Source organism: Elaeis guineensis, chromosome 1, assembly GCF_000442705.2.
Source record: "Elaeis guineensis isolate ETL-2024a chromosome 1, EG11, whole genome shotgun sequence".
Lineage (NCBI taxonomy): Eukaryota > Viridiplantae > Streptophyta > Magnoliopsida > Arecales > Arecaceae > Elaeis > Elaeis guineensis.
This window is the reverse complement of record NC_025993.2, coordinates 58,328,568-58,353,618: the sequence shown is the minus strand read 5'-3', so window position 1 is coordinate 58,353,618 and position 25,051 is coordinate 58,328,568. Positions and strand designations below refer to the sequence as shown.

The window sequence follows — 25,051 nt, the reverse complement described above, 5'->3', positions numbered from 1 at the left end:
TTCTTTATCAGGAGAATCTGTTCTCATCTAGATCAACCTCTTCACGCCAATAAATTTCTTTCTCCTTATATGTGTGATATTTTAGGAGATTTTTTATGAGATATTATTTGAAGAATTGATTTATCATAAAAAAAATATGGAAAGGGATGTCCCATATTTTTTTGTCATATTTTGGAATGTGAAATTGTGAAGGGAGGTGAAATCCTGTAAGAGTCCAAGATCACTAGGACTCTTCACCCCACCTTTTTATATGCCTATAAAAGGAGCTTTTTGTTAGATGTGTGTCCTAGATGCCAGATTGGCTGACACATTCCTGTACAAATCTAAAGAAAAATTTATAATTTTGACTATAAATCAATAAATGGGTTATTCTTCTATCACATTGTGTATATTGTGTCTGTGATACATCTTTTGAGTTAGTAGGAATGTCAATTCATATTTTCAAGAGTTGAAAATTTAAGACATGAATTTACATAACTAACTCATAAACAGCTCCTGACCATAGGATCATCACGAGGATGGTGATCGATCCGAAAGGTTAGTGTACGATCGCTTCTTTAAGGTAGATGTGTCTTGAGTCTACGGTGTGAAGATACTAGAGTGAGAGTACAGGTATTCATTGAGAATGAGAGTACTGAGCATGACCATATCGAGTACTCATAACGAAGTCTACCTTCTCGTCGATGACTAGCTCGATGCTGCAGTTGTGTGTCTAGTTTTTTAACCTGAGGTGCATCGATAGTTCACCTTGAGTGTGTTATAGTTTGACTACACCATAACTCAGTCTCCTAGCCATTCAAAATCCTGAGGTGTATGTTGGCTGTAGCATATTCATTGTAGAAACTAGGTCGCATCAAGATGGGATCTATCAATCTCGATAGATGAGAGGAGTAGCCCTATGATAATCGAAAGATTGAGTCTTTAAGCCCATGGCCATGGCAGAGTGAAATAATAGAAAAAGAGTTTTTCATTGAGGTTTTACATTGGACTCGGATCGATCGATTGATTCATATGACTGATGTTGGGTTTGACGAGTTCACCTTAACCCTAATTCAGTCAGGACTCATAATAGAGAAACTCAATCACACAAGTAGCTGCATCAAGAGGTTCATCTTTAATTCTGATGGGTTGCCACCATATACTGCTAGGTGTCACTGGTGGATTTTGAAAGCAATTAGAATGATATTAATGATCAATCATTCTAATTATCTGAATCAGAAGAGTTCTGGTCCATCGAAAGGAGTTTCGATGATGTCGATGATGAGATCATGATATGTCTCATTACCATATAGAATTGAATCTAACTGGGTCATACAAATAAGGGTTAGGGTCTGGATGTCATCAATTGGGCTAACCCAATTGATTTGGATAAGATCCAATTAGGTTCAAGGAAATCGTGCTAGCACATGATTGAGCCTAACTTTCTCCTCGTATAATCTTTTCTATCTCTACTGAGCCAAATGTGATTTGACTCATCCAGAGAATCTTAGAAAGGTTTCTCTCAGTCTAAATGAAGCTTGTTCAGCTCAGAAAAATCTTGTCTTAATTTATGAGATGAATTTAAGACAAGCACCTGCTAATTCCTGTCACCTGCCAATTTCATTTTAGGACATTTGTCAAATGTTGACATATGGGTCATAAACTGAAGAGAGCTCATTGGAGGATTTTTGTGGAGTGTCCACATGCTAAAACTATATTAAATTGGGTACCATAATCAGATTATGGTGTGAGCCCAATTGGATTAAAGTGGGCGCCCCAAATGGATAAGGATGAAAGAGTCCTGATTAACATGGACTCTTTGGCGCCACTTTGCTTGTGCTTATCCAAAGTTGGTGCCAACATAGGAGAAAGGGTGGAGGTTTCTATTTGATGTGATCAGATAATATCACTCCACCAATCAAAATTTTTCCAAAATTTATTGAAATTTTTTGATTGATCGAATGATGTGGCACTGCACAGCATACAGGGTCTATAAAATTTCTGTTTGGGCCTAGGGTTTGAAAGTTTCTGCCCAATACCCAGCCAAAATGAGAATCCTCTCCTCTTCTCTATATCCTTCCTACTCTTCTCTCTCCCCTCTTCATGTCCAAAGAGTTGGACATCCATCTGGCAAAGATCCAAGGCGTGGTGATGCTTGGAACAGGAAGGCTGCAGGACATCTTCGACAGGCTGCTGCTCCAACTTCAGAAGGAGTTCTGAAGCACTTCCAAATCAGATAGAGATCTAATTTTTGGAGCATAGATTCATGAGGAGAAGATGTTCCAGGTCCTACCTAAGTGGATATTGATAGAGGTCAGGTGCTTGCGTAGCTACATCAGAACCTCGGGCTGTGCTGAGATCATCTACAGGGTAATCAGATTACCCTTGAGGTATTATTTGTTTCCTCATCCCTTTTAGATGTATTTTAGACTTAATATCAGATATGAAGATTAGATCTAAAGATTTAGATCTAAAATAAGTATAGGATAATTTTTTTTTAAATTATTCTACTCTAGATTTGATAAAATCTGGAAGATCCTACAAAGGAAAAGGTATTTTTTTCTTCAACTGGTATTAGAGCCAAGTTTTTGACTCTATTTCAGATCTAATTTAGATCTGATTTTAAGTTTAATTTATATGATATTTAATGATTTCAAATAAAATATCAGATATGATAAGATCTGTTGGTGCAAAAATCTGCTTGCGCCGGAGAAGCTGGAGTCGAGGGAGTCACGGTCGCCGTCGGGACCTGCAAAAGAAGTCTAAACCGGAGGTGGGGTTGCTCCGGCAAGACCCTCCGATGCTCAAGTCAGTTCTCTGTCTCAACAAGAATGGAGTGCTCGAATGGAAATTTTAGCAGAGTTTCTAGGTAAAATGAGAGCTTATCGAATAACGTATCTGGGGTTCCCCCTTTTATAGGTGGAGGGGGCAACAAACTGATGGTGACGCCTGTAACCGTCTGGTAGTGGGCCGCCCATGGTCAGAAAAAGTTTGTTGTGGCGAGTAGTGGGGTGGACCCGTGGCTATTACCGGGGCATGCCACGTGGAGTCTGCCACGAGAAGCGGAGCGGCGTCCGTTGTCGCGAACTTGCCAGAGGATAGGAGAATCACGCGGTATCCATCACAGGAAGTGGAGCAGGACTGTGGCCATTATTACGGCCTGCCAAGGAGTGATGGAGCCGCGTGGAATCTGTCGCAGGAGGGGGAGCAGGGTCGTGGAGTGATGGAGCCGCGTGGAATCTGCCGTAGGGAATGGAGCAGAATCACGGCTGTTACTGCAGCGCGCCAGGGGGCGAAGGTCTGCCGGCTGAAGTCTGACTGGAGTGTCTGGCGGAGAGAGATGGTTAGCCATCTGTCCAAGAGGAGCTCGAAATCCAGCTTTCGTAGGAGTCCGGGTGGAGTCTTCCTACAATTAGAGTCAGGTGCGAGGTCTGGCTCCTGTAGGAGTCCGGATGGAGCTTACCAGCAGTTGAAGTTGGCGACGGAGCCCGGCTCCCGTAGGAGTCCGGGCGGAGTCCTCCGTGCGGTCGAAGTTATGGACCGAGCCCGGCTCCCGTAGGAGTCCGAGCGGCGCTTACCAGCAGTTGAAGTTGGCGACGGAGCCCGGCTCCCGTAGGAGTTCGGGCGGAGTCCTCCTTGCAGTCGAAGTCATGGACGGAGCCCGGCTCCCGTAGGAGTCCGGGCGGCGCTTACCAGCAATTGAAGTTGGCGACGGAGCCCAACTCCCGTAGGAGTCCGAGCGGAGTCCTCATTGCGGTCGAAGTCGTGGACGGAGCCCGGCTCCCGCAGGAGTCCGGGCGGTGCTTACCAGCAATTGAAGTTGGCGACGGAGCCCGGCTCCCGTAGGAGTCCGGGTGGAGTCCTCCTTGCGGTCGAAGTCATGGACGGAGCCCGGCTCCCGTAGGAGTCCGGGCGGAGTCTTCCTACAATTAAAGTCAGGTGCTAGGTTCGGCTCCCGTAGGAGTCCGGATGGAGCTTACCAGCAGTTGAAGTTGTCGATGGAGCCCGGCTCCCGTAGGAGTCCGGGCGGAGTCCTCCTTGCGGTCGAAGTCGTGGGCGGAGCCCGGCTCCCGTAGGAGTCCGGGCGGAGTCTTCCTGCAATTAAAGTCAGGTGCGAGGTCCGGCTCCCGTAGGAGTCCAGATGGAGCTTGCCAGCAGTTGAAGTTGGCGACGGAGCCTGGCTCCTGTAGGAGTCCGGGTGGAGTCCTCCTTGCGGTCGAAGTCATGGATGGAGCCCGGCTCCCGTAGGAGTCCGGGCGGCGCTTACCAGCAGTTAATGTTGGCGACGGAGCCCGGCTCCCGTAGGAGTCCGGGCGGAGTCCTCCTTGCAGTCGAAGTCCTGGATGGAGCCCGGCTCTCGTAGGAGTCCGGGTGGAGTCTTCCTGCAATTAAAGTCAGGTGCGAGGTCCGGCACCTGTAGGAGTCCGGATGGAGCTTACCAGCAGTTGAAGTTGGCGACAGAGTCCGGCTCCCGTAGGAGTCCGGGCGGAGTCCTCCTTCCGGTCGAAGTCGTGGACGGAGCCCGACTCCTGTAGGAGTCCGAGCATTGTCTTCCTGCAATTAAAGTCAGGTGCGAGGTCCGGCTCCCGTAGGAGTCCGGATGGAGCTTACCAGCAGTTGAAGTTAGCGACGGAGCCCGGCTCCCGTAGGAGTCCGGGCGGAGTGCTCCTTGCGGTCGAAGTCGTGGGCGGAGCCCGACTCCCGTAGGATTCCGGGCGGAGTCTTCCTGCAATTAAAGTCATGTGCGAGGTCCGGCTCCTGTAGGAGTCCGGATGGAGCTTACCAGCAGTTGAAGTTGGCGACGGAGCCCGGCTCCCGTAGGAGTCCGGGCGGAGTCCTCCTTGCGGTCGAAGTCATGGACGGAGCCTGGCTCCCGTAGGAGTCCGGGCGGCGCTTACCAGCAGTTGAAGTTGGCGACGGAGCCCGGCTCTCGTAGGAGTTCGGGCGGAGTCCTCCTTGCAGTCGAAGTCGTGGACGGAGCTCGGCTCCCGTAGGAGTCCGGGCGGCACTTACCAGCAATTGAAGTTGGCGACGGAGCCCGGCTCCCGTAGGAGTCCGGGCGGAGTCCTCCTTGCGGTCGAAGTCATGGATGGAGCCCGGCTCCCGTAGGAGTGCGGGTGGAGTCTTCCTGCAGTTAAAGTCAGGTGCGAGGTCCAGCTCCCGTAGGAGTCCGGATGGAGCTTACCAGCAGTTGATGTTGGCGACGGAGCCCGACTCCCGTTGGAGTCCGTGTGGAGTCCTCCTTGCGGTCGAAGTCGTGGGCGGAGCCCGACTCCTGTAGGAGTCCGGGCATAGTCTTCCTGTAATTAGAGTCAGGTGCGAGGTCCGGCTCCCGTAGGAGTCCGGATGGAGCTTACCAGCAGTTGAAGTTGGCGACGGTGCCCGGCTCCCGTAGGAGTCCGGGCGGAGTCCTCCTTGCGGTCGAAGTCATGGATGGAGCCCGGCTCCCATAGGAGTCCGGGCGGCGCTTACCAGCAGTTGAAGTTGGCGACGGAGCCCGGCTCCCGTAGGAGTCCGGGCGGAGTCCTCCATGCAGTCGAAGTCGTGGACGGAGCCCGGCTCCCGTAGGAGTCCGGGCGGCACTTACCAGCAATTGAAGTTGGCAACGGAGCCCAGCTCCCATAGGAGTCCGGGCGGAGTCCTCCTTGCGGTCGAAGTCATGGATGGAGCCCGGCTCCCCTAGGAGTCCGGGCGGTGCTTACCAGCAATTGAAGTTGGCGACAGAACCCAGCTCCCGTAGGAGTCCGGGCGGAGTCCTCCTTGCGGTCGAAGTCATGGATGGAGTTTGGCTCCCGTAGGAGTTCGAGCGGCGCTTACCAGCAATTGAAGTTGGCGACGGAGCCCGGCTCCCGTAGGAGTCCGGGCGGAGTCCTCCTTGCGGTCGAAGTCGTGGACATAGTCCGGCTCCCGTAGGAGTCCGGGCGGAGTCTTCCTGCAATTAAAGTCAGGTGCGAGGTCCGGCTGCCGTAGGAGTCTAGATGGAGCTTACCAGCAGTTGAAGTTGGCGATGGAGCCCGGCTCCCGTAGGAGTCCGGGCAGAGTCCTCCTTACGGTCGAAATTATGGACGGAGAATGCAAGGGTCAATCCCGTCGAGAACTTCGGCTGTGGGTATTTTATACCCAATACCAGTCCCCCTACTTCCGAGTTTGAATTTTGAATGAAGGAAGTACAGAGAGATTGTCATAGGCGAAGTTGTCCCCTCGAATCCTGCGCACGACCACCCCCAGATATTTTGGCATTAAATGTGTGCGTGCTGGAGTCTTTTCGAATCAGAGCGATATGAAGGGACCCTTCGAAATTCCTGCTGGTACACTGGCCCAGGTACGGTGCAATAATGGCCCTGCCAACCGTCAGCCGCTTTTAGCCGCCTGTCGAGGTGAGTGGGACACGTGTCGGGCGCGGGCCAACCTGGGGGGATTCGCGATCATTATGGTGCCGGATTTCAGGGTCTATTTAAACCCATCCTTCCACCTTTAGGGGCCCTATTCCGCTCCAGAGCTCCACCAGTGCCTGCCCTTCCTTCGAGAGTCCTGTTTCTTTGAGAGCCCTGTTTCTTCGAGAGCCCTGTTTCTGTTGGCATCTTCTCGGGCCATAGGCGCCCTTCGAGTCGTTCTTGTCCTCACCCCTCTGCACCCCTCAGAGCGATCTAGGTTAGTCCCAGAACCTTCATCTTTCTTTCCGCCACATAGGGGCCTTTTCTTTGCCATTTTTTTTTTGTATTCCTCTGAGTCAGTCTCCTGTGGCCTCTCGCCCTTTGTCCTGTCCGTCTTCTTCGAGATCTTTAGAGTCTTCATTCGAAGTTATTCGAAATATCTTCCGGCTCTTCCGCTCCCAGCGGTTCCGGGAGTTCTTCCGCCTCGACCCCCCAGGTCCCTCGTTCTGTAGACGAACCCGCACCTGGGGCTGGGCTCCGCCCGATTTTTATGCCGGGTGCCATTCCATGCTCCCTGACTCTGGATGAACTCCTTCTGATAAGGGTTCAGTATGAAGTTCCTCCGGAGTATGACCTGGAGCTGCCTGGCCCCTCCAACCGGGCCAGCACTCCCCCACCCGATCATTTTTGCTTGTATCAGGAGGCGTTCCGTGCCGGACTCCAGCTTCCGCTTCCATCCTATGTTGTCGCCCTCTTCCGCTTCCTAGACATCTCCTTGGCTTCTGTTGCTCTGAATTCTTTTAGGTTTTTGATAGGGTTTCTTTCCCTTTGCCACGTAGTCGAGGTCCAACCGTCTCTCTCTCTGTTTAGACACTTTTATACCTTCAAACGTCATCCTTCGATGAAGGACTGGTGGTATTTTTCTCCTCAGTTCGGCAAGAAGGGGTTGCTGAAAGGCGCCCCTTCTTCAATCCATAACTGGAAGGGGAAATACCTCTTCGTCCACTGCCCGACCTTGAGGCTGGGCCTGCCCCTTGGGGCTCTCTGAGGGATTCTGTCCGTCGGGCCCCCAGCTTGGGGGAGGATGACCTCCAGGCTGCTCGGAAGCTTCTCACCTATTCCGCTCCTTCCCTTCCCAACCTTCTGAGGGAGCAGTTTTTGTTCAACATTGGCCTGAGCCCCCAAGATCCTGCGAGTACTTCATCTTTTCCTTTCTCTTCTTTTTCTTCTATCCTTCTTCTTTCTCTTTTCCCCCTTTTTCTTCTCTTTTTTTTTTGTGCCACTCCTTTTTCATTCCATTATTGATTTTTGATCTCTCTCCTCTTTCTCTTTATCTCTCTTTCTTTTTTTTTTAGGAATGGATGCCGAAGCAGCGCGGATGCTTGCTCGGGGCCTCAAGGCCCACAAAAGAAAAGGTGCCGCGGCCTCCGGATCGGCAAAGAGGGCCAGGGCGGAGGAGTCGAGCTTGGCTGCACCCGCCCAGGCGGCTCCAGCGATCGATATTCCCTCAGACGCCGAACCTACGGCCCCCCGGGCTTCTTCGAGGAGTCCACCGACTGGGGCTCCCATTTTGGGGGTCCGCCCCATGGAGGCACCCGTAGCCGAGAGGGGGAAGAGAAGGAAGTCGGTGGCCCGCAGGGTGAGTAGCCGCCGAGCCACCGCTGACGAGTCCCTCTGTTCCGAAGAGGAGCCGGAGAATCCCTTCAATGACAGGGACTTGATCAGGCGGTTGATCGACGGCTGCATCCTGCCCGAAGTCGTCGAGAGGATCGACCGCACCGATCCTGAGCAACGGGTCTGGGACTCCCTAGGGTCCTTCTTTGAGGTAAACAAATCTTCATTTAACCGGCTATTCGACCCTTGTTCTGATCCCTTTGTCGCCCTTGTAGATTGGGCACCAGCTCCTCGCCAATATCGAGGCGACGAACCAGGTGAGGAGGGACGCCGTCCAGGTGGAGGAGCGCTGCCGGGCCGAGGTCGCTCGCCTTAAAGAAAAGGCAGCCGAAGTAGTTGCCCTCCAAGAGGCCCTGGAAAGAGAGAAACAAGCCCGGGAGGAGGAGAAGCAGACCATGGAGGAGACGGTGAGAAAGGCGGAGGCCGAGGTCGCCAACTTGGCTGAGCAGATTCCAGTCCTGGTCTCGGAGGCCAGGGCCCTTGCGGTAGAGGAATTCAAGACCTCTGTGGAGATGAGGGACCTGAACGTCCAATTCGGCCAGGAGGCATTCATCAAGGGGTTCGAGCTCTGCCAGGAGAAAGTGGCCAGAAAATTTTTGGAGCTCAACCTCAGCTTCCTGGGTGAGGAGTCTGAAGACGAGGCCGGTCCCTCGCCCGCTACCACTGCTGTCGCAGCCCCCCTTCCAGGGATGCCGAGTTCTCCAACCCCTGCCCCCGAGGTCTGAGACCTCTGACCTTGTATTTTTATTTTACCATAATTTTTCTTTTTCTTTTTGTCTTTAAGAATCATCCAATTAATAAAGTTGAATTTCTCATCGTGGGTGGCTTCTCCCTCCTCCCCTTCTTCTCTCTGCCTTTCTTTCTGTGATGAGTTGTGTCTTGATGCTTTTGCCTTTCGATGGTAGTGTCCTGCAGAAGCACTTCCCCTGCCCCTGGGAATTTCGCTGAAGTCGACGATCCAGCGGCTGAAGAAGGAAGTCCTTCACTTGACAAAAAAGTCAAAGAAGATGGAAGGCGAGCTTCACAGATTGAGAGAGGGTCATTCTGAAGCCACCGCGGAGGCCACCCACTTTCGGAATCTCCACGTAAAGGGGATCATGGAGTATAGCCGGAGGAAGGCGGACTTCACGAAGGAGCTTGAGGAATGTAAGAAGAGCGCCAGCGGCCGAATTTGGGCTCAAGCTGCCAAGATTAGCACTCTCAGGGTGGAACTGTCGGCTGCGATGGAGAAGATCGGCCAGCTGGGAGGAAGTTCGTCCCGGCTCTTGGCCCGGGCCGACGGCGACCGGGAGTGGTCGAAGAAGGTCTCTGACCTTCAGCAGTAGCTTCAGGACGTCGAGGTGAGCTATGACGTACATCGAGCCAGTTGGTGCAGGCAGGTAGAGGAATATAAAGGGAGACTCAGGGTGGCGACCGACGAAGTCGCCCGTCTTCAGAGGCAGCTGGCCGACAGGGCTCAGCTGACTTCTGCCCGAAATTCCAATGAACTTCAGTCTCTGAGAGGAACCGTCGAAGGGCTTTCTGTCGCCCTTGGGGAAAGGATGGCTAAGCTGCAGCAATTGAAGATCCAGCTGGCATACGAGCAGCAGTCCATCACGGACGCGGAGGCAGAATCTGAGGTCCTGAGAAAGAGGCGTCGAGAGGCGGAGATCGAGAGCCAGTGACTTCGTCGGGCGCTCCAGGATGCGCTGCTGAAAAGGAGAGAGCTAGAAGAAGAAATTGAGAATCTAAGGCAGTCCTGGATGAGGGGTGAATTAGATAATTCTAGGTCGGAAGGAGCAGAGCTTCTCTAGGGCTCTTTTTGTCCTTCTGTCTTTTCATGTATACACTTTCCCTTTTGTTGTTTCATCCCACTTTTGTCGTTTTGCTTTTCTTCCTTTGGCCTTCCGGGCTTTGTAGTGTATATTTCGCAAATGGAATGAAAAGGAGATTTTGTGTTACCTCATCCGCACGTTGTATTAAATTATCGTCCGTCGAACTTCTCTTGTCGTTCGACTTGTCTGACGTTGACGTCGTTGGGAGGTGCCCAGTCATCGATACGCTGGTTTGCTTTCCCCATCGTTCATGGCTGCAGGCACGAGCTTGGTGGTCTGAACTCCGCATTACTTCAGAGACGTCGCTGTCTTTTTGACCTGTGTCGAGAGCCTTCTTAGAGGTCAGGGATGTTTGGTAGGAACTCCCCGTCTTTGTTGAGACGAGGTTCCTTAGGTCTTTGGTGTGGTTTGTCCTTCATCTATTTCTGACGTAGCTCGTCGCTCTTCCTCTTTAATTTCTCTCCTCTTTTCAGAGTGAGGCCCCCCCTCACTTTTCGCGGGGTTGCGTAGGAGTATGAAGGTGCCACTGAGGGGCCTTTTCTCTTCATCCGATCTTGTCGGGCGGCCGGGTTTCGTCACCGTCAGGATGAGGTTCTTCTCCCGTTCCCAACGGGGCTGCGGGGGCACATAGGGGCCATCGCAAGGGTCTCTCCCCCCATCCGGTCTAAAAGAATCGGGCCTTCGACTTTGCTCATGTCAGGACGAGGTTCTTCTCCTGTTCCTAACATGGCTGTGGGGGCACATTAGGACGTTGTAAGGCCTCTCCCCCCATCCGGTCTAAAAGAATCGGGCCTTTGACTTTGCTCATACCAGGACGAGGTTCTCCTCCTGTTCCTAACATGGCTGTGGGAGCGCATTAGGACATTGTAAGGCCTCTCCCCCCATCCGGTCTAAAAGAACCGGGCCTTTGACTTTGCTCATGTCAGGACGAGGTTCTCCTCTTGTTCCTGACATGGCTGTGGGGGCACATTAGGACGTTGTAAGGCCTCTCCCCCCATCTGATCTAAAAGAACCAGGCCTTTGACTTTGCTCATGTCAGGACGAGGTTCTCCTCCTGTTTCCGACATGGCTGTGGGGGCGCATTAGGGCATTGTAAGGCCTCTCCCCCAATCCGATCTCAAGATAATCAGACTTTCATTTTAGGTATGTTAGGATGAGGTTCTCCTCCCGTTCCTAACATAACTTTGTTTTAAGTGTTTGAAGGGGTTATACCCAGTCGTGACAAATCCATGTCGAATAGGAGGAGCATGTCAAGTCGAAAGGAATTTAGATTCAAGGCAAAATCGTAAGCGATACATTTACAGGTTTTTCGAGCCCCATGGTTGTGGAAGGTCTGCTCCTCCTTGAGGCCCTCCGGCGATGGAGTCGATGGTCCCGATGGGAGGCCGATCTTCGGGCTGCTCCTCCCCTCTTAACGGTTCAGGTTGCGGCAGGGCCCTGGCCGATCTCCTCTACCCTCACGCCGGCGTCGGATGAACCTGTCGAGTCGACCTCATCGGATGAGCTCCTCGATCTTGTCTCGAAGCTGGATGCATTCCTCCGTGTCATGGCCGTGGTCGCGGTGGTAGAGGCAGAACTTGTTGGGGTTGCACTTTTCGGGGTGTGTGCGCATCCTCTCAGGCCTAGGGAGCTGCTCCTTGACCTCCATCAGTACCTGGGTCTTCGAGGCTTTAAGGGGGGCGTAGTTGCGGAACCTTCCTAACGGAGAATCCCATCGAACCCCACGATCCGGACTCCTTTGCCTGCGCACCCGGGGTGGAGTATGGGCACGCTTGTGCCTAGGAGGGGATCGAGAATGCGGTCGAGCTTCTCTCGACCTTTTTTCGACTGCGGGCTTGCTCGAGTCTCCCGCCTGCCGCTCTCTCATGGTCTCCTCATCCTTCATTTTGAAGGCTTCTTTCGCTCGGACGTACCCTTCAGCCCGAGCCAACAAATCAGCAAAATCTCTGGGGTACTTCTTCTCCAGGAAGAACAAAAGGTCATTTTTCTGAAGGCCGCCCTTCAGAGTGGCCATTGCGACTGATTGGTCCAAGTTCTGGACCTCCAGCGTCGCGACATTGAAATGGTTGATGTAGGCCCGAATGGACTCCCCTTCCCTCTGCTTGATATTGATGAGGGACTCCGAACCCTTCTGGGGGTGCCGGCTACTGACAAAATGGGCCACGAATTGGTGGCTCATCTGATCGAAGGAAAAGATGGTACCCGACTTCAGAGCTGAGTACCAGTTTTTCGCCGCTCCCTTCAAGGTGGATGGAAAGGCTCGGCATAGAATGGTGTCGGGAGCACCATGAAGCAGCATCATCATCCGGAAGGCTTCCAGATGATCAACCGGGTCTGAAGCCCCATCGTAGCTTTCGAACTGGGGGAGCTTGAAGTTTGGCGGGATTGGTTCCTGCATGATCATTTGAGAAAAGGGGGGTCAGTGCAAATATCCTCACCATAAGCGAGGGGAGCATGGTGGAGTTCTTCGATCCATCAGTTCATCTCTTGGAGCCTCCGGTCTAGGAAATCCTCTCGACTTCGAGTCTCGAGGGTCCTCTGGCAGAATGGGGGCAGGGATCTTCCAGGGGTGGAGTCGTGGTCCGATTGAGGGCTCTCCACCCTCGGGTTCATTTTCCCAGGAAAGACGGGATGGCTGGCCCAAGTGGCCTGCCCTGCCGCCGGATTCTGATGTTCCGGCGACACCCTTTCCAGGCGCATTGATGCCTGTGGCTGCTGCTGCTGCTGCTGCATAGCCTGCACAGCTTCAGTGAGGCCTCTGACCTGCTGCGCTAGTAGATCAAACTGCTCAACTCCGACCGCCGTCGTCGGAGGAGGAGGAGGAGGTTGGGAAACAAGAGGTGAGGCCGGAGCTTGAGATCTGGCGATGGAGGCCATGGATCGTCGTGTGGATGCCTTGCGGGGAGGCATCGAGCAAGGACCAAGTGGAGGAAAGAGGGGGGGGGGGATGCCGGAAGAGATGCCCGGGGGCGGTCCCGTTGAGCGCTCCTTTAAGAACAAGGATACTGCGAAGACACAGGCCCCTTCCTCTAGCGCCAATCCTGTTGGTGCAAAAATCTGCTTGTGTCGGAGAAGCTGGAGTCGAGGGAGTCGCGGTCGCCGTCGGGACCTGCAAAAGAAGTCTAAATCGGAGGTGGGGTTGCTCCGGCAAGACCCTCCAATGCTCAAGTCAGTTCTCTGCCTCAACAAGAATGGAGTGCTCGAACAGAAATTTTAGCAGAGTTTCTAGGTAAAACGAGAGCTTATCAAATAATGTATCTGGGGTTCCCCCTTTTATAGGCGGAGGGGGCAACAAACTGATGGTGACGCCTGTAACCGTCTGGTAGTGGGCCGCCCATGGTCAGGAAAAGTTTGTTGCGGCGAGTAGTGGGGTGGACCCGTGGCTATTACTGGGGCATGCCACGTGGAGTCTGCCATGAGAAGCGGAGCGACGTCCATTGTCGCGACTTGCCAGAGGATAGGAGAATCGTGCGGTATCCATCGCAGGAAGTGGAGTAGATCCGTGGCCATTATTACGGCCTGCCAAGGAGTGATGGAGCCGCATGGAATCTATCGTAGGAGGTGGAGCAGGGTCGTGGAGTGATGGAGCTGCGTGGAATCTGCTGCAAGGAATGGAGCAGAATCGCGGCTGTTACTGCAGCGTGCCAGGGGGTGAAGGTCTGCCGGCTGAAGTCCGACTGGAGTGTCTGGCGGAGAGAGATGGTTAGCCATCTGTCCAAGAGGAGCTCGGAATCCAGCTTTCGCAGGAGTTCGGATGGAGTCTTCCTTCAGCCACAGCCGGGGGTGGGGCCCGACTCCCGTAGGAGCTCGGGTGGAGCTTACCAGCAGTTGAAGTTGGTGACGGAGCTCGGCTCCCGTAGGAGTCCGGGCGGAGTCTTCCTGCAATCAAAGTCAGGTACGAAGTCTGGTTCCCGTAGGAGTCCGGATGGAGCTTACCAGCAGTTGAAGTTGACGACGGAGCCCGGCTCCCATAGGAGTCCGGGCGGAGTCCTCCTTGCGGTCGAAGTCATGGACAGAGCCCGGCTCCCGTAGGAGTCCGGGCGGCGCTTACCAGTAGTTGAAGTTGGCGACGGAGCCCGACTCCCGTAGGAGTCTGGGCGGAGTCCTCCTTGCAGTCGAAGTCGCGGATGGAGCCCGACTCCCGTAGGAGTCCGGGCGGTGCTTACCAGCAATTGAAGTTGGCGACGGAGCCCGGCTCCCGTAGGAGTCTGGGCGGAGTCCTCCTTGTGGTCGAAGTCGTGGATGGAGCCTGGCTCCCGTAGGAGTCCGGGCGGAGTCTTCTTGCAATTAAAGTCAGGTGCGAGGTCCGGCTCCCGTAGGAGTCCGGATGGAGCTTACCAGCAGTTAAAGTTGGCGATGGAGCCTGACTCCCGTAGGAGTCCGAGCGGAGTCCTCCTTGCGGTCGAAGTCATGGATGGAGCCCGACTCCCATAGGAGTCCGGGTGGAGTCTTCCTGCAATTAAAGTCAGGTTCGAGGTCCGTTTCCTGTAGGAGTTCGGATGGAGCTTACCAGCAGTTGAAGTTGGCGACGGAGCCCGACTCCCGTAGGAGTCTGGGCGGAGTCCTCCTTGCGGTCGAAGTCGTGGACGGAGCCCAGCTCCCGTAGGAGTCCGGGCGGTGCTTACCAGCAATTGAAGTTGGCGACGGAGCCCGGCTCCCGTAGGAGTCCGGGAGGAGTCCTCCTTACGGTCGAAGTCATGGATGGAGCCCAGCTCCCGTAGGAGTCCGGGCGGTGCTTACCAGCAATTGAAGTTTGCGACGGAGCCCGGCTCCCGTAGGAGTCTGGGCGGAGTCCTCCTTGCGGTCGAAGTCATGGACAGAGCCTGACTCCCGTAGGAGTCCGGGCGGAGTCTTCCTGCAATTAAAGTCAGGTGCGAGGTCCGGCTCCCGTAGGAGTCCGGATGGAGCTTACCAGCAGTTGAAGCTGGCGACGGAGCCCGGCTCCCGTAGGAGTCCGGGCGGAGTCCTCCTTGCGATCGAAGTCGTGGGCGGAGCCCGGCTCCCGTAGGAGTCTGGGCGGAGTCTTCCTGCAATTAAAGTCAGGTGCGAGGTCTGGCTCCCGTAGGAGTCCGGATGGAGCTTACCAGCAGTTGAAGTTGGCGACGGAGCCCGGCTCCCGTAGGAGTCCGGGCAGAGTCCTTTTTGCGGTCGAAGTCGTGGATGGAGCCCGACTCCTGTAGGAGTCCGGGCGGCGCTTACCAGCAGTTGAAGTTGGCGACGGAGCCCGGCTTCCGTAGGAGTTCGGGCAGAGTCCTCCTTGCAGTCGAAGTCGTGGATGGAGCCCGGCTTCTGTAGGAGTCCGAGCGGTGCTTACCAGCAATTGAAGTTGGCGACGGAGCCCGGCTCTCATAGGAGTCCGGGCAGAGTCCTCCTTGCGGTCGAAGTCGTGGACGGAGCCCGGCTCCCGTAGGAGTTCGGGCAGAGTCTTCCTGCAATTAAAGTCAGGTGCGAGGTCCGACTCCCGTAGAAGTCCGGATGGAGCTTACCAGCAGTTGAAGTTGGCGACAGAGCCCGGCTCCCGTAGGAGTCCAGACGGAGTCCTCCTTGCGGTCGAAGTCGTGGGCGGAGCCCAGCTCCCGTAGGAGTCCGGGCAGAGTCTTCCTGCAATTAGAGTCAGGTGCGAGGTCCGGCTCCCGTAGGAGTCCGGATGGAGCTTACCAGCAGTTGAAGTTGGCGACGGAGCCCGGCTCCCGTAGGAGTCCGGACAGAGTCCTCCTTGCGGTCGAAGTCATGGACGGAGCCCGGCTCCCGTAGGAGTCCGGGCGGTGCTTACCAGCAGTTGAAGTTGGCGATGGAGCCCGGCTCCCGTAGGAGTCCGGGTGGAGTCCTCCTTGCAGTCGAAGTCGTGGATGGAGCCCGACTCCCGTAGGAGTCTGGGCGGCGCTTACCAGCAATTGAAGTTGGCGACGGAGCCTGGCTCCCGTGGGAGTCCGGGCGGAGTCCTCCTTGCGGTCGAAGTCGTGGATGGAGCCCGGCTCCCGTAGGAGTCCGGGCGGCGCTTACCAGCAATTGAAGTTGGCGACGGAGCCCGGCTCCCGTAGGAGTCCGGGCAGAGTCCTCCTTGCGGTCGAAGTCGTGGACAGAGCCCGTCTCCCGTAGGAGTCCGGGTGGAGTCTTCCTGCAATTGAAGTCAGGTGTGAGGTCCGGCTCCCGTAGGAGTCCGGATGGAGTTTACCAGCAGTTGAAGTTGGCGACGGAGCCCGGCTCCCGTAGGAGTCCGGGCGGAGTCCTCCTTGCGGTCGAAATCATGGACGGAGCATGCAAGGGTCAATCCCGTCGAGAACTTCGACTGTGGGTATTTTATACCCAACAAGATCTAAAATCAAAAATATTTAAAATTAAATCTAAGAAGATCTAACATGCATGAGATGCATGACTAGACTAAGATTAGTTGAATCCATGAACAGTCTTAAGTTTTATATTTTAATGAGATTAAAATATGAATTAAATCTAATTTATTCTTTATTTTTTTAATATTATAACTGTTATAATTAGATCAAATAATAAAAAATAAAATTTTAATTTTTTTATAAAATTGATCTGTTGCATGCCTAGACTAGTTATAGAATTGTTCCTGTAACTTGTCTAGAATAGATTTAATTTTGAATAGTTAAATTTAAATTTTATTTTTTAGATATTACATGTGATGTATTAAATCTGAAAGCATGATAATTAGATCAATTTTTGATACATGAGATGTATGCAAAGCATGTATTAGTTAGATCTTAAATTGTATATTAGATATGTAAATTTAGATCTAACTAGTTTTGTAGTTAAATTTATATTTTTGATTAAGGTGTTTCTCATGGCTGTCTGATCATAAGAACAAAGTAGAGTTTTAAGACCCTCTCTTCCCATTCAATGGGGTGTTCATATGACGTGTCGGGGTGCCACGCGTTCATCCTTAATCAGAAATCAAAACTTACTTTTCTGCAAAATCCTAGATCCTGAAATCTTAGGATTTATTTTACATGTTTTATTTATGAACCTAAACTTAATTAATGAATTAAGTTTATGAAATCAATTTGGTCTAAAATTAAAAATTTCAGATCTAAGATATTTTTATAAAATTGGGTTCAGGCTTGGGTAGCTCAATTAGGTCTAGCGGTTGATCAAACCGAATCAGGAGTTGGTTAGGTGGGATCATGAAAGCTAATAATTGACCAGCCTAATAGGATTAAGTTTAGATCAAGATCGAATCACATTTAGATGTAACTCGATCAAGTTAAGACCTAATTTAGCTCAGAGGTTAGAGCTTGGATTGTAGGCTAACCCAATTAGTTCTGGTTCGACAATTTGGTGTCTAAGGTAAGTTGGGCAGATTCGACCGACTGGTTTTTAATTGGGAGCTACTCGACTCGAATGCATTCTTGTCGAGTTAATGGCATATCCCTCCCACCGATCTCACTTACCTGGCCATATGTGTTGATTCAGTTCTGATTAGAGATGGCTAACAATTCGAGCTAATCCATGCCACTAGGTTTGTCATAATTGTTATGACTATGTCAAGTCAAGTTTAATGAGATCTAAATCAAATCTCTTTAAGAAAATATTAAGTCTAGGTCTTCCACCATTGTGGATGTGCGGGCCCTTTCTGGGGTTGATTGTTCTCGACTGGTTACAGTGGCTCAAATGCACTGGAAAGATGCAACCATGTCCATTAGGCATTGGATGCTACGGATTAGAGGATGGGTTGGGCTCAATATTTCGGATATGGTGAGGGATCAAATCAGGAATTTAGTTCATGCAAATGGTGGGTTTGGCTTAACTAAAGATTAGAGCAATATTCCGGATATGGTGAGCTTCATGAATTAGAGACCAAGTTTTGGGTGCACCATGATTAGAGAATCATTGGACAAGAGTTGTCCACTCATTGGTTGACCCATCACCAATAACTGTTAGGTGAGGTGATGAGCCAGTCGGTGAAACCGCACCACCCACTAGAAATCACTGATCACAGAGATTTTCACATCTCTACCAAGGGAGTGTAGGGATCTGAGAAAATAGTGGGAGCCTAATTTATTTAAAAATAAAATTTTTAAATAAATTGATTAAGTCTGATTATAAAATCTAACTAGAAACTTTTGACTCTCTACAGGAAACATGTCTGCCTCAAACCCCCTGATGAAAATACTAGACACCCACAGATTGATTGGATCCAATTTCAAAGACTGGTTAAGAAACTACAAAATTATTCTGAATTTTAAAAAATTGACTCATGTCTTGGACCAGGACCCACCTGCCATGCCAGCATGTCCGACTGCTGAACAGAGAGCATCTCTGAAAAAGTGGATGGATGATGATAACAAAGCAAGGTACTACATATTGGGTGTAATATCTGAAGACTTGCAGTACCAACATGAGAACATTTTGACTACCTGCCAAATGTTGGCTCACCTACAAGAGTTGTTTGGTGAACAAAGTCGCACGGCCAAGTATCAAGTCTGTCAAAGACTTTTTAAGGCCAAGATGCGTGATGGGCAGTCAGTCCAAGATCATTGTTTGACAATGATTAAGGATCTTGAGGAGCTTGAGAAGCTCGGTATCATCTTAGACAAAAATTTTTAGATTGATGTGATCCTTCAGTCCTTGTCCGATGCATATGGTCACTTCATTATGAACTTTCATATACATAAGATGCAGTGTACCTTGGCCGAGTTAATGAACATGCTGGTTACGGCTGAGCTTTCCATGAAGGGTTCAAAAAGCTCAGTTCTTACTGTAGAGCAGACTTCTTTCAAGAGAAAGTCTTTTGGAAAGAAAAAGAAGTCTGCGAAGAAGTAGAAGGTGGATGGCAAGAAGAAGAAGACAGAATCGAAGAAGAAGGCTGCTGATAAGGAAAAATATTTCCACTGCCAATCAGATGATCATTGGAAGTGAAACTATCCTCAGTACCTGGCCACTCTGAAGAACAAGAAGGATGGTCCTTCTGGAGGTATGCTCATTTTAGAATCTAATCTTACGGTTTCTTCTGCATCTAGTTGGGTGCTTGACTCTAGTTCTAGTGCCCATTTGTACACTTCTATGCAGGGTCTTGAGGAGAGCAGGAGGCTGAAGGATGGGGAGATGATCCTACACATCGGGAATGGAGCAAGAGTTACTGCTGTGGTCGTGGGAACCTACCCTCTACGATTACCATTAGGATTAGATTTATTTCTTAGAGATTGTTATTATGTGCCTACAGCAAACAGGAATTTGATTTCTGTTTCATGTTTAGCACAAGAAGGCTATGTAATTAGCTTTCATAAGGATCATTGTAATATTTTTTATGAAAATAATAAAGTTACAGATGATTTTCTCATTAACAGTCTCTATCAGCAACATATTGATGTATCTGTATTTAATATCGAGCAAAATGTGAATGCCATAGGAATTAAAAGGCCTAGAGATAGTCTAAATGATAGGTATCTGTGGCACCTAAGGCTAGGTCATATAGCGGAAGACAAGGTTAACAAATTAGAGAAATCCAGACTATTGAGTCCGTTGACTTCTGAGTCATATCTAATTTGTGAATCATGCCTTCAAGGCAAAATGACCAAGCTTCCTTTTGTGGGACATGGGGAAAGGGCCACAGACCTACTTGCCCTAGTACATACGGATGTGTGTGGCCCATTTGATGTGTTGGCTAGAAGCAACTACGTCTACTTCATTACCTTTACCAATGATATGTCTAGGTATGGGTATGTGTTTCTAATGAAACACAAGTCTGAAGCTTTTGAAAGATTCAAAAAATTCAGACATGAGGTAGAAAAATAAATAGGAAAGCCCATTAAGGTTCTTCGATCAGATCGAGGAGGTGAATACCTTAGTTGAGATTTCTTAGACTATCTTAAGGACAATGGTATAGTCTCTCAATGGACTCCACCTAGAATGTCTCAACTCAACAGGATTTTAGAATGGAGAAATCGGACCTTATTAGATATGGTCCATTCCGTGATGAGCTTCACGGACCTCTCTGAATTTTTTTGGGGACATTGTCTCATGACAGCAATTTATGTATTGAATAAGGTTTCCTCTAAAACTGTTCCTACCACATCGTATAAGATATGGCATGGTAAGAAGTAAAGTCTGAATCATCTCAGAATTTGGGGTTGTCCGGCTCATGTCAAGAGACAATAGGCGGATAAGTTAGAGTTCAGATCTTTTAGAGCTCGATTCATAGGATATCCTAAAGAGTCATTAGGATACTATTTCTATATTCAGAAAGACCACAATGTGATTGTGAGTCGAAATACTATTTTTCTTAAAAAATAGTTTATTCAAGATGGTGGCATCGGAAGAATAATTAAGCTCAAGGAGAATGTCTCCCAAGAGCAACGAGCTAAAGAACCTGAGGAACCTAATCAATTAGAACCAGTCTTAACACAACCTCTTCCACCTCGTATATCGACTAAGATTTTTCATCTTCCTGAAAGGTACTTAGGTACCATACCAGAGGATGTAGAGGAAATGTTCCTCATGGGAAATGGAGTTCATGGTGATGATCCCAAGACCTATGACGAGGCGATATCAGATATCGACTCTGAGAAATGATTAAAGGCAATGAGATCAGAAATTGACTCGATGCACTCAAACTAAGTCTGGACCATGGTAGATCCACCTGAAGGTATTGCACCTATTGGGTGTAAATGGATCTTCAAGAGAAAGATAGGTGCAGATGGGAATGTGGAGACATTCAAGGCTAGGCTCGTAGCGAAAGGTTATAGTCAGCACAAAGGCATTGACTATCAGGATACCTTCTCGCCCATAGCCATGCTAAAATCCATTCGCACATTGCTTGCTGTTGCAGCCTATTTCGATTATGAAATATGGCAGATGTATTGAGAATAGTGTCCCAAAGCCAATCATCAGCCTGTTGACGGTTGTGCTCATTTTTGTATTTGTACATGAATTATGAATTAATAAAAATTATTTTGATATTTTTCATCATAAAATATTTCATCTTCTAATGAACTCCTATGTTGTGGTGAAGTCCTTAGGACTATTTAGACTCGACAAAGGAGGATTTGTCATTTAGTCCTTAAATTTGTTCACGATCAAATGATACGTTGTTACCAAGGATGACAACGTTTATCAAGTATAGATCATTGTGTGCCATATAGGTTGGTTGTCTTCTTAACCAATAAGTGTGGAGACACTGGTATGGCATACAGGTGAGATGTAAGGTGATTTATGTCACAAATTGACATAAAAAGTATCAATTAATATCTAAATTATCTAATTTTATTAGAAAATTAATACTTGTTATTATATTTTGTAGAAGAAGAGGTCATCAATAAAAAGAACAAGGAAAGAGGATTCCAACGGTGCAAATTTTACGTAAAACGGAGTTAAATTGACCTAGGAATTGAAGAATGAAGAAAGAAGACTCAATTGGGTCAAACCCGAGTCAAATCAGGTCAAAATTGGTCAAAAATCAACTGATTTGGTGATCTGGTTAGCCGCTTGGTCCACAGCAACAGGCGCTTGGACCATGGACCCATCGACGCACCATAAACCAGCCAATCAGCGAGTCTCAGCTCACCGCAATGCATCGCGAGCCCGATCCACGCGTGCGGTCCAGGGCTCATGAGGAGAGAGAAGAAGCTCCGAAGGGCAACCTGGTAACTTCACATCACTCGATGGTCCGATCTTCTCTGATCAAGATCCAACACTCCATATTTTTGCACCATCGGACGGCCACCATCGCCGTCGGTCAAGATCCAACCGTAATCAAGGCAATTGCAAGAATCAATAAACACTAGGACAACACGGGATCCTTCTGCAGCACGATCCAACGGACGAAATCTTCCAGCGCCTTGATCGGACGGTCCGCGATGCATCCGACCTGATCCCATCTCTGCAGCACAATCCAACGGCAGCGCTTCACCCAGATCATGATCCGACAGCCCAGAATCGCTTCCGGCTTGATTTATTAGATGAATTGGGTCCTTTAGATGAAGATCGGATGGCTGAAACAATTTCTAGGGTTTCTTGATGGATTTAAGTGCTTTTTGAGCGAGATTTGAGCCCCTAAACCTCCCTAACAGCCCTCTAAAATCTCTTAGTCCCACATCTAAAGTTTTAAAAACTTTATAACCCCCAAATGCCTATAAAAAACCCCCAAAGGCCCTTGTTTTAATGATTCTTGCCTTCCGATCAAGCTTGTAACCCTAGATAGTGGGGTTTTTAGCTTTCTTCTCAAGCCTCGAGCTTTGAAGTTTTTGTAATAATTTTTTTTTTTATAAAATCTTATTTTTATGCAATTTTATCTCTTTATATTATACAATTTATTTTTCTTGCAATTAGGATAGTTTAATTTATGCAATTTAATTTTATGCAATTAGGTTAGTTTAAATTATGCAGTTTAAATTTATGCAATTAGGATAGTTTAATTTATGAAATTAGGGTAGTTTATTTTTCTGCATTTAAATTTTGCAAGTAGATTTAGATCATGTCTAGCTAAGCATCCCTTCTAGGGTTTGCGATGAAGCTAGATCATGAGTAGGGGTTTTACATAGGGTTCTTTCTTTTTCTTAGGGTTTCTTTTTCTTCCTCTTTTGCCAAGAATTTTTGATGAACTACAGTTGGGTTAGAGTCCCTTCATAGTTCATGCTTGATTCAATGCATAGGAGGAGAAAATCCTAAGGGATCCTAGTTACTACTCCCCTGTAAAGAATCTTGATGGGTTATCGTTCAGCCTTAGTCCCTTCATAATCTATGCTTGGGAAAGACAAGCGGAGTAGTCGTTAGGATCAATAAAAAAAATTCTAGGTAGAATTCCCTAATCTAGATCTAGTGGATTCAAAAACCCTAGATCCTTAGTCTTATTATCTTTAGCAAACAACTTTCGATTTTCGATTTTCGTTAAAGCTCGCTTGAGCATAGATTTGAAAATTATTTTTAAACCAAGTCTCTGTGGGATCGACCCGTACTCGCTGGTCGTGCTACTCTGCATACTATGCGCTTGCGATTTTATTTACAAATTTTAAGATTTGCACATCAAGTTTTTGGCGCCGTTGCCGGGGATTTGGCATTTTAAATTGTTTTCAAATATTTGTTCCTCATGCTTTATAACTCTCTTTCTTTTTTCTTTAGGTTTCTAGATTTAGTTGGTGATTGCTGGAAAACTCAGGTATGCTTCTAATTTTTATTTTATTATTTTTAGTTAATTACTTTTCCTTTTAGACCTAATCATTTGAATTTACCTAATCACAAAAAAAAAAATAAAAAATAAAACAAAACAAAAGACATTTCATAATCGTGAAGTAAAATATCAAAATAAAAAAAAAATTCTAAATTAAAATCTTTTACATTCTTGGTCATCTTGTTTATTTGCATTTGTATTTTCATAATTAATCTAAGGGCATCAACCCATTAACAAGATAAGGTGGGGATTTCATTACCCTTCCTTAGCCCAAAAACCATCTCCATCATATTGCATTACCTAGACCTTTAATCTTAAAATCAATTAGACGTCAACCTTAAGGAATTCGAGCTCAATAGGACAAGAAACCCTAAGAGTTCTACCAAGTTTGAGTTGTTTGATTAGTTGGTGTCTAGGCAAGTCCCTGAGGGTGGTTTGTTAAATTGGTTCAGTTGCTGGCCTGGCCAACTCGTTTGGTATCTAGAAAGGCAACGATGAGTGAACCTCCCACCTCTTATACTTACCTGGCTAACTAGTTGATCAATCTCCACTTGGAAGGCTTGAAGGGTCATCTTGGAACAGTTAGGAGCTGTCTAGATTTAGGTTAACTCTAGGATAGATTGAGTTTAATTTATTGTTTCACTTGTTTGAAAAATAAAAAAAAAATTTATTAAAATTTAAATTAATTTGGTTACTTTTCTTTAGATTTAGGACTCCTTAGGATCTTTTCTTTAGAACTTTTTCTCTTTTCTTTCTTTTTCTTATACATAAAAATTTTTATAAAAAAAAATTGTATAAACATTGAGAACTATACACCTCGTGTGTGGAGAAGAGTGTCGGGTCGTCTAGTTAGAATTGAGTCAATTCCTGTTGTTCCAATGGCTGAACCAATCCAACCCATGACCGTTAAGGATTTGTGTTATCCAGTTGGCTCCATCCAACCATCTTGTATCAGGTTGCCACAACCCACAGCTAACAATTTTGAAATCAAACCTCAAATCATAAATATGCTTCCAAAATTCACAGGATTAGAGGATGCTTATATATTTATTAGAAAATTTGAGGAGGTATGTGCAACCATGAAACTGCAATTAACAGAGGATGAGGTCAAACTTAGATTAATCAACTTTGCCCTTAAGGATAATGCTAAGAAGTGGCTTTATAGTCTGCCAAACTATTCTGTCACTATCTGGGAGGGCTTTGTGAGAACATTTTTGAAAAAGTATTTCCCCCATCATAAAACAGCTAGGATTAGGAATGAAATAAATCAATTTTACCAACTAGCTGGTGAATCATTTTGGAAGTACTTTGATCGTTTCAAGAATCTTTTGACCCAATGCCCACACCATGGAATAGAAACTTGGAGACTATGCCAGATCATCTATGAGGGGTTAGATTCAAACTCAAGAACCATGCTAGAGTCCATGTGCCAAGGCCAATTTATGGACAAAGAAACTACTGAAGCTTGGCAATTCTTAGAAGACCTAGCCGAGAAAAATTTACAGTGGGAAACAACAAGGGAACCTGATAAAGCTACACCTTCAAGAGGAGGAATGCATCAAATTCAACCAACCCTAGCATCAGAGGTCAAGATTGCAACCTTAACACGTAGATTGGAAGCTTTAGAATTACAGAGACCAGCCAATGTAAATCAAATATCTGCACCCATGTGTAAAGGGTGCAATGCACCAGACCATGTCTTAGAAGAATGTTCCTACTCGAATGAGTGTGCACAGGTGAATGCCACCTATCAAGGACCATTGAACAATCCTTATGCACCCACATATAACCCAGGTTGGAGGAATCACCCGAATTTCTCATGGTCCCAGAATCCTAATGTAGGCAATCCAAATTTCAATCAGCAAAATCTAAGGTCCAACCCAGTGATGAACAACCCGCCAGGCTTCCATGATAATGACAAGAAAATTACCTCTTTAGAGAAAAGCCTAGAAGCCATGATGAAGACACATACCAGCTTTATGTAAACCACGGGTCAATTCATAAATAATAACACCCAAGCTATAGCCCATCTGGAAATGCAAGTAAGTCAGCTGGCTTCGACCATTAGTGAATGAGAACATGGT

General features: G+C 48.4%; 1 non-coding gene across 1 annotated transcript; it reads right to left on the bottom strand.

Annotated features, from left to right (window-relative positions):
- Window positions 1-24,214: 24,214 nt before the first annotated feature.
- LOC140854912 (small nucleolar RNA R71) lies at window positions 24,215-24,321 on the bottom strand. Its single transcript, XR_012138006.1, has one exon. It is a non-coding gene; the product is annotated as a small nucleolar RNA R71 (small nucleolar RNA).
- Window positions 24,322-25,051: the final 730 nt, after the last annotated feature.